We start from the raw sequence: 10,224 nt of genomic DNA, 5'->3' as shown, positions 1-10,224 counted from the left end.
TTTCCTCACTCATTCTCTCAATATGCCCAAACCATTTCAACAAACCCTAATCTGCTCTCTCAACCACACTCCTTTTTTTTTTTTTTTTACGAACATCTCTATCTTTTCATTACATACTCGATCAAACCAACTCACACCACATATTGGCCTAAAAAAATTAATTTCCAACACATCCATCCTCTTCCGCACAGCATTATTTATAGCCCATACCTCGCACCCATATAATATTGCTGGAACTACTATTTCTTCCAGCAAACCCATTTTTGTCCCCCGAGATAACGTTCTCTCTTTCCACGCATTCTTCATAGCCTCCAGAACTTTCGCTCCCTCCCCCACTCTATGACGCAGTTCCGTTTCCTGGTTCCATTCGCTGCCATGTCCACTACCAGATAATTGAAACACTTCAATCCTTCAATTTTTTTCTCCATTAAAACTGATATCCCAACAAACCTGTCCCTCAACTTTCTCTTCACCCACTCTCTTCCAAACTCAATCAACAACTTCTGCAGTTTCTCCCTCGATTCCGTCACCAGTTCTGTATAATCAGCAAACAACTAACTCATTTTTCAGGCTCTCTTATTCCCCATAGACTGCATACTCACACTCTCCAAAGCTCTCGCATTCACCTTCCTCCTCATCTCATCCACAAATAAATTAAAAAACCATGGGGACTAACCTTCACTTGGAACAATTTACTCTCCTCTCTTCCTACGTGTACACATGCCTTACACCCTTGATAAAAACTTCTCAAGCTACTAGCAGCAATCCTCCCACACCGTATATTCTTAAGACCTTCCTCAAAATATCTTTATCACCCTTATCATATGCCTTTTCCAGATCCATATGCCTTTTCCAAATACAAAGCCATTTGCGTTTGTAAGTATTTCTCATACTTTAAAGCAAACACCTGAACAACACATCCTCTACCACTTCTGAACCACACAGCTCCTCCCCAATCTGATGCTCTTTTCACGTTTTCAGCCTCTCAGTCAATACCCTTCCATACAATTTACCAGGTATACTCAGCACACTCATACCTCTGTCATTTGTACACTCATCTATATCCCCCTTGCCTTCATAGAACGCCACCTCACCATGATCTATACATGCACTGAAAATCCTCACCAACCAATCAACAGTATAGCCACTCCCTTTCTTGGTAAATTCAACTGTAATACCATTCATTCCAGCCGGCTTGTCACATTTCATCTTAAGCAAGGCTTTTACCACGTCTACTGTCTTCCCTAAATCATTCTCCATAACTCACCACCCTATCATCAAACACATTCATCAGTTCTTTAGAATAATCAACTCCATCTCCTTCTCACTTCATCTCTATCAGTTTTCACTTTCCCTTTTACCCTTTCACCGGTGCATCCATTTGTCTTCTTGTCTTTTGCACATTATTTACCACCTTCCAAAGCATCATACTCTCTCTGTAATTTACTGATACTTGCTCACCCCAATTTTCATTTGCCCTCTTTTCTAACCCCTGCACCTTCCTCTCGACCTTCTTCCGCTCTCTTTTATATATCTCCCAAGCATCTAAACTCCTTCCTTTAAGTACCGACCAAACGTCTCTCCTTCTCTAACAACTTTCCTTCTTCATTCCACCACTCGCAACCCATTTTAATCTGCTCACCTCCAACCTTTCGCATGCCACATGCATCTCTTAAGCATGCCATCACTACTTCCCTAAATACCTCCCATTCCTCACCCACTTCCCATGCTTCTTTACTCTCACCTTCAGCAATTCTACACTCAATCTCTCCTGTAATTTCTTCACACAAAGTCTCTTTTCCAAGCTCTTTTACTCTCTTTTCCACGACATTTTTCCTCATTTTCGAAAACTACAAATCTTCACCTTCGCCTCTACAAGATAGTGATCAGACATCCTCCCAGCTGCCCCTCTCACCACATTAACATCCAAAAGCCCTTTTACACCTATCAACTAACACGTAATTTAATAATGCCCACAGACCATCTTTCTCTCTCATATACGTACACTTGTGTCCATCCCTCTTTTTAAACTAGTGTTCCCAATGATCAATCCTTTTTCAGCACATATCTTCATAAACTGTTCACCATTTCCATTCACAACATTGAATACCCCATGCACCCCAGTTATATCCTCAATTGCAACATTACTTCGCATTTAAATCACACTTCACGAATACCCGGTCTCTTACATCAAAACTTCTGACACACTCATTCAGCCGCTCCTAAAACATTTGCCTCTCATGATCTTTCTTCTCACGGCCAGTGCAAAAGCACTAATCATCACCCACCTCTCGCCATCCACTTTCAGTTTTACCCACATTAATCTAGGATCTACTTCCTTGCACTTAATCACACACTCCCACGCTACGGATACTTTTACATAAATTACATAGCTAAATAATGTATATACTTTGTTTAATAGCAGGAAGGTTACAGGATCACGTAACACGTGAAGAATCTGGTTACAAAAATCTATAAACTGTGGTCCCTGCAGGTAATCTTTACTGTAAGAAGGTTTTCTTGTGTGTCGGTCCCTGGATGCCGGAAGTACGATGACTAACCCCGAAAAACAGCTACCAATATTTCAACTTCCTTGGCAGGATAAAGAATTTCAGGCTGCTAGGGCTAAATATTTCAACGAAAATACTTCATTATTAAATGGCAAGGCTGTGCTTGTAATGTGAAGTATTGCATGTTTAGTGATTATATCAATGAACAGTGCCACCCACCATTCAGGGTATTGTGGCCATGGGAAAGAGATGGTGGTGAAGGAAGGTGTTGGCTAAGGAGAGAGGGCGTAGTGGTGGTGGGGGAGTGGTTGTTGGTTTGAGATGGAGGGAGTGGAGGTGGTGAAGGACGGTGTGGTAACCATGGAGGAAGAGTGGTGGTGGTGGTGGTGGTAGTGAAGGAGGGTGTGGTGGCCAGGGAAGGATGCCTCCGCAATGGCAAGCATATGCAGGCTTGGGGAACCGAATCTGCCGTACGTTATAATTCATAACAGACAGGCTAATATAACAGTCACGTATGGAATGAGGACAAATCATTTCTTTCAAGAAAAAAATCAATAAACTGTATGATCAACACTGCTTGACACACGACAAGCAAATAATGGTCTGATCCAAACATGCTCAGTTTAAGAACGTTCGTCCCTTATCGGATATCCCGGAGCTGCAAGTCATATACACAAACGTCTGGTTATATCATCAAACATTGTTTTCGTCCTACGTTTAACGATTAACCTCGGACCCTCCTGGGAAGGATCTAATCGAACAGCCCAAAAAAAAGCAAAGTACACCTCTCTTTGAACATACAGAGAGCTTACATGACTTGTCCATTTCGCTTGTATCGGTAGAAAAAAAATCATCCTCGTAGACACTAGCATCAGTATAAGCTTTTCTCACATAACAGTGGCCGTCCTAACCCGCCTATGTATTTGTGTTACTTCTCTCTTCAACGTCAACTTTCCTGGAGCATCATTGAGTCTCAGACGTCTGTCTGTCTGGTCATCACAGATCCTCCATTGATAACCTTTTCTAAGCCATTAATGTCTGGACATCTTCGCTGAGAGGCTCGGGGAAGATCATGTCATCGCCTTCGATACTTCAGCAGCTTTTTATAGAGACTAACTCTCCAGTGTCACCTTTCCATCCCATCTTTAAACTTTAATTTCCAGGTTTTCATCCACTCAGTTCATTTCCTAAACTGATGATGGACTAACTTTTTCCGCTCTTCTTATCAACAGCGGTGCACTATGGGGCTCTAGTTTGTCTCTTAACCAAACATTATTCCCAAAAATGTTTTTCTCCAACAAATAATGCAGCTCATTCATACTCTCATGACGCCACTCAGTTTTCCACCACGTCTTTCAAATCTCCTCCATTTTCCCTTGGTCGGACTTGGTTTCGTCTCACAGAAACTCTTTCACTACACTGGGACTTCTTGTAAGGTTTCGTAAATGGGAGTCATACGATCTCATACTCTAAATGTTAGGTTTTCCTGAAGTCAAGCTGGTACACAGTAAACGATTTCAGCAAATTAATGAGATACTATCGTCTGCATCTTCTCTAAACACTCTTCAGTTAATGATATTGAGAGAGAGAGAGAGAGAGAGAGAGAGAGAGAGAGAGAGAGAGAGAGAGAGAGAGAGAGAGAGAGAGAGAGAGAGAGATGCAGTAGGGTCCACACTGCGGTGAGGTACAGGGGTAACGTGACAAGCATAAGCATTATGAGTCTGAATCAACTTCCTCCTTTTCTGCCGTGTCACAAAAGGTGATAAATAGGTGACGTTAACTACCATCTGACCCAACCATATCATTCGTAGCCTCGTCCTTGAATCCTGACAACATGTATCATGATTCGCACAACCTCTGCCCTCTACTGTCCTACCATTCTCCTGTCACACCCCTGGCCTTCTACCGTCAAACTCTGTCCTTCTGCTGTCACACACACTCACTTCCTACCGTCATACTCCTGCTCGAGTCACACCTTCTCTCACGTATGTCATATGCCCAACATATCTGGTATAATGTCCCTGACTCCTCCACTCGTATCCTTCACATACGCTGACATATGTATGTTTCTTCTTCGCCTGAATCACATATCTCTACCCAGTATATTCATATCCCTCATCTTTTCTCTCATCTTTCTACCTTAACTGCCAGTTGATTATCACCTCCTACCACCTTCATGCGCTTTACTGTCATATCTTTATCCTTCATTGTCATAAATTTGTGCCATTATAAGACTGGTCATCTGGCACCTTTTCTGTCACGTATTTGTCCTGCAGTCATATCTATATTCGATGTCACATTCTTGACTCCTTTTATCATATATACATATATATATTTATTTTTATTTATTATTTTGCTTTGTCGCTGTCTCCCGCGTTAGCGAGGTAGCGCAAGGAAACAGACGAAAGAATGGCCCAACCCGCCCACATACACATGTATATACATACACGTCCACACACGCAAATATACATACCTATACATCTCAATGTACACATATATATATACACACACGGACATATACATATATACACATGTACATAATTCATACTGTCTGCCTTTATTTGTTCCCATCGCCACCCCGCCACACATGGAAAAACAACCCCCTCCCCCCTCATGTGTGCGAGGTAGTACTAGGAAGACACCAAAGGCCCCATTCGTTCACACTCAGTCTCTAGCTGTCATGTAATAATGCACCGAAACCACAGCTCCCTTTCCACATCCAGGCCCCACACACTTTCCATGGTTTACTTCAGACGCTTCACATGCCCTGGTTCAATCCATTGACAGCACGTCGACCCCGGTATACCACATCGTTCCAATTCACTCTTTTCCTTGCACGCCTTTCACCCTCCTGCATGTTCAGGCCCCGATCACACAAAATCTTTTTCACTCCATCTTTCCACCTCCAATTTGGTCTCCCACTTCTCCTCGTTCCCTCCACCTCCGACACATATATCCTCTTGGTCAATCTTTCCCCACTCATTCTCTCCATGTAACCAAACCATTTCAAAACACCCTCTTCTGCTCTCTCAACCACACTCTTTTTATTTCCACACATCTCTCTCACCCTTACATTACTTACTCGATCAAACCACCTCACACCACATATTGTCCTCAAACATCTCATTTCCAGCACATCCACTTTCCTGCGCACAACTCTATCCATAGCCCACGCCTCGCAACCATACAACATTGTTGGAACCACTATTTCTTCAAACATACCCATTTTTGCCTTCCGAGATAATGTTCTCGACTTCCAAACATTCTTCAAGGCTCCCAGAATTTTCGCCCTCTCCCCCACCCTAAGATTCACTTCCGCTTCCATGGTTCCATCCGCTGCCAGATCCACTCCCAGATAGCTAAAACACTTTACCTCCTCCAGTTTTTCTCCATTCAAACTTACCTCCCAATTGCCTTGACCCTCAACCCTACTGAACCTAATAATCTTGCTCTTATTCACATTTACTCTTAACTTTCTTCTTTCACACACTTTACCAATATATATATATATATATATATATATATATATATATATATATATATATATATATATATATATATATATATATATATATTGTTTTCATACACATTCACCATTTCCCGCATTAGCGAGGTAGCGTTAAGAACAGAGGACTGAGCCTTGGAGGGAATATCCTCACTTGGCCTCCTTCTCTGTTCCTTCTTTTGGAAAAAGTAGAACGGGAGGGGAGGATTTCCAGGATCCCGCTCCCTCCCCTTTTAGTCGCCTTCAACTGCAATACCACTCACTACCGCCGCCTTGCCACATTTCATATTACGTAAGGCTTTCATCACCTCTTCTCTCTTCACAAAACCACTCTCCATGACTCTCTCACTTCGTATACCACCCCCACTTAAACATCCTACATCTGCCACTTTCTCATCAAACACATTCAACAGTCCTTCAATATACTCTTTCCATTCCTCCTCACTTCATCACTGCCCTTTACCATTTCCTCTTTTGTCCCCTACCCTGATGTCTCTATTTGTTTTCTTGTTTATAAGACATGGTTAACTTCCTTACAAATATCTTCTTATTATCCCTAAAGTTTATTGAAACTTGTTCACCTTAACTCTTACTTGCCCTCTTTTTCCAACTGCTGCACATTCCTCTTGATATCATACCGTTTTCTTTTATACATTCCCTAATATTTTGCGTTCATTCTCTGTAAGTACTTCCTAAACGGGGTAACTATATTTCTTCATCCCACCACTCACTACCCTTTCTAATCTTCCCACCTCCCACGTTTCGCATGCCACATACACCTCATACTTGCCAGCTTTGCTTCCCTAGATACCTCCCATTCCTCAGCCGCTCTCACTGCTTCATTTTATCTAATCTTTTTGCTATTCTGCACTTATTTTCTCCTCTCATTTCTTTACACAAGTCTCTTTTCCGAGCTCACTTACTTCCTCCACTTTCTTCTCCCCGACACTGTCATCTCTTTTCTGAAAACCTCTACAAATCTTCACCCTCGCCTCCACAAGATAGTGATCAGACACCCCTCTCAGCACATCTACATCCAAAAGTCTCTCTTTTTCATGCCTATCAATTAATATGTAATCCAGTAATGCTCGCTAACAATCTCTCCTGCTCACATACGTATACTTGTGTATGTGCCTCTTTTCTTACCAGGTACTTCCAATCACTAGTCCTTTTTCTGCACACAACTCCACAAGCTCGTCACCATTTCCATTCATAACACTGAATACCCCATACGCTCCAATTATACCCTCAATTGCCACATTACCTCTCTTCGCATTCAAATTACCCATCACCAGTACCCGGTCTCTTGCACCAAAACCGAGGACACAGCCGCTCAGCTGCTCAAAAAAAAAACAAAAAAAAACAAAAACACTTGCCTCATGATCTTTCTTCTTAAAGCCAGGTACAAAAGCACTAATCATCATCCATCTCTCGCCATCCACTTTCTAGAGGTTTTTCTTTCCTAAACTCTTTCACACATTTCCATTACTCCTGCTTCATGAGTAGTGCTACTCCTTACATAGCTCTTGTCCTCTAGTCAAACCCATGACTTTACTCCTAAGACATCACCAAACCGTTCTCCTCATTTACACGAACTTCGTTTCACTCAGAGTCAGTACATACAGATTCCTTTCCTCACACATACTACCTATCTCTCCTTTCTTCTCAACTTGGTTACATCCACACTAAACTAGACACACCAATCTGAGCCTTCGAGGAAATTGAGCACTTCCTGCCTGGCTCCTTCTTCATTTAGGTCTTTTTAGAAATTGAAAGATAGTATATATATATGTATATATATATATATATATATATATATATATATATATATATATATATTTTTTTTTTTTTTTTTTTGCTTTGTCGCTGTCTCTCGCGTTTGCGAGGTAGCGCAAGGAAACAGACGAAAGAAATGGCCCAACCCACCCCCATACACATGTATATACATACGTCCACACACGCAAATATACATACCTACACAGCTTTCCATGGTTTACCCCAGACGCTTCACATGCCTTGATTCAATCCACTGACAGCACGTCAACCCCGGTATACCACATCGCTCCAATTCACTCTATTCCTTGCCCTCCTTTCACCCTCCTGCATGTTCAGGCCCCGATCACACAAAATCTTTTTCACTCCATCTTTCCACCTCCAATTTGGTCTCCCTCTTCTCCTCGTTCCCTCCACCTCCGACACATATATCCTCTTGGTCAATCTTTCCTCACTCATTCTCTCCATGTGCCCAAACCATTTCAAAACACCCTCTTCTGCTCTCTCAACCACGCTCTTTTTATTTCCACACATCTCTCTTACCCTTACGTTACTTACTCGATCAAACCACCTCACACCACACATTGTCCTCAAACATCTCATTTCCAGCACATCCACCCTCCTGCGCACAACTCTATCCCTAGCCCACGCCTCGCAACCATACAACATTGTTGGAACCACTATTCCTTCAAACATACCCATTTTTGCTTTCCGAGATAATGTTCTCGACTTCCACACATTCTTCAAGGCTCCCAGAATTTTCGCCCCCTCCCCCACCCTATGATCCACTTCCGCTTCCATGGTTCCATCCGCTGCCAGATCCACTCCCAGATATCTAAAACACTTCACTTCCTCCAGTTTTTCTCCATTCAAACTCACCTCCCAGTTGACTTGACCCTCAACCCTACTGTACCTAATAACCTTGCTCTTATTCACATTTACTCTTAACTTTCTTCTTTCACACACTTTACCAAACTCAGTCACCAGCTTCTGCAGTTTCTCACATGAATCAGAAACCAGCGCTGTATCATCAGCGAACAACAACTGACTCACTTCCCAAGCTCTCTCATCCCCAACAGACTTCATACTTGCCCCTCTTTCCAAAACTCTTGCATTCACCTCCCTAACAACCCCATCCATAAACAAATTAAACAACCATGGAGACATCACACATCTCCCCTGATGACGTGATTATTACACGAAAAAGCACTTAGGAACTTATCGTGTTTCATTTTCCCTGTGGACTCATAGGAATATATATATATATATATATATATATATATATATATATATATATATATATACTTTATTTATCTTGCTTTGTCGCTGTCTCCCGCGTTAGCGAGGTAGCGCAAGGAAACAGTCGAAAGAATGGCCCAACCCACCCACATACACATGTATATACATACACGTCCACGCACGCAAATATACATACCTATACGTCTCAACGTATACATATATATACACAGACAGACATATACATATATACACATGTACATAATTCATACTGTCTGCCTTTATTCATTCCCATCGCCACCTCGTCACACATGAAATAACAACCCTCTCCCCCCCCATGTGTGCGAGGTAGCGCTAGGAAAAGACAACAAAGGCCACATTCGTGCACACTCAGTCTCTAGCTGTCATGTAATAATGCACCGAAACCTCAGCTCCCTTTCCACATCCAGGCCCCACATAACTTTCCATGTTTTACCCCAGACGCTTCACATGCCCTGGTTCAATCCTATATATATATATATATATATATATATATATATATATATATATATATATATACATATATATATATATACATATATATATATATATATACATATATATATATATACATATATATATATATACATATATATATATATACATATATATATATATATATATATATATATATATATATATATATATATATATATATATATATATATATACAAGAGTTTTGGAAAGAGGGGCAAGTATGAAGTCTGTTGTGGATGAGAGAGCTTGGGAAGTGAGTCAGTTGTTGTTCGCTGATGATACAGCGCTGGTGGCTGATTCATGTGAGAAACTGCAGAAGCTGGTGGCTGAGTTTGGTAAAGTGTATGAAAGAAGAAAGTTAAGGGTAAATGTGAATAAGAGCAAGGTTATTAGGTACAGTAGGGTTGAGGGTCAAGTCAATTGGGAGGTAAGTTTGAATGGAGAAAAACTGGAGGAAGTAAAGTGTTCTAGATATCTGGGAGTGGATCTGGCAGCGGATGGAACCATGGAAGCGGAAGTGGATCATAGGGTGGGGGAGGGGGCGAAAATCCTGGGAGCCTTGAAGAATGTGTGGAAGTCGAGAACATTATCTCGGAAAGCAAAAATGGGTATGTTTGAAGGAATAGTGGTTCCAACAATGTTGTATGGTTGCGAGGCGTGGGCTATGGATAGAGTTGTGCGCAG

General features: G+C 41.6%; 1 protein-coding gene across 7 annotated transcripts in view; it reads right to left on the bottom strand.

Annotated features, from left to right (window-relative positions):
* Positions 1–10,224, bottom strand: part of Lrp4 (LDL receptor related protein 4) — a 497,094-nt gene that overhangs the window by 209,273 nt on the left and 277,597 nt on the right. The window lies entirely within an intron of this gene.

The sequence above is a fragment of the Panulirus ornatus genome, chromosome 10 (assembly GCF_036320965.1).
Source record: "Panulirus ornatus isolate Po-2019 chromosome 10, ASM3632096v1, whole genome shotgun sequence".
NCBI lineage: Eukaryota > Metazoa > Arthropoda > Malacostraca > Decapoda > Palinuridae > Panulirus > Panulirus ornatus.
Note: the sequence above shows the minus strand (reverse complement) of the source record. Positions and strands in the feature narration are given on the sequence as shown.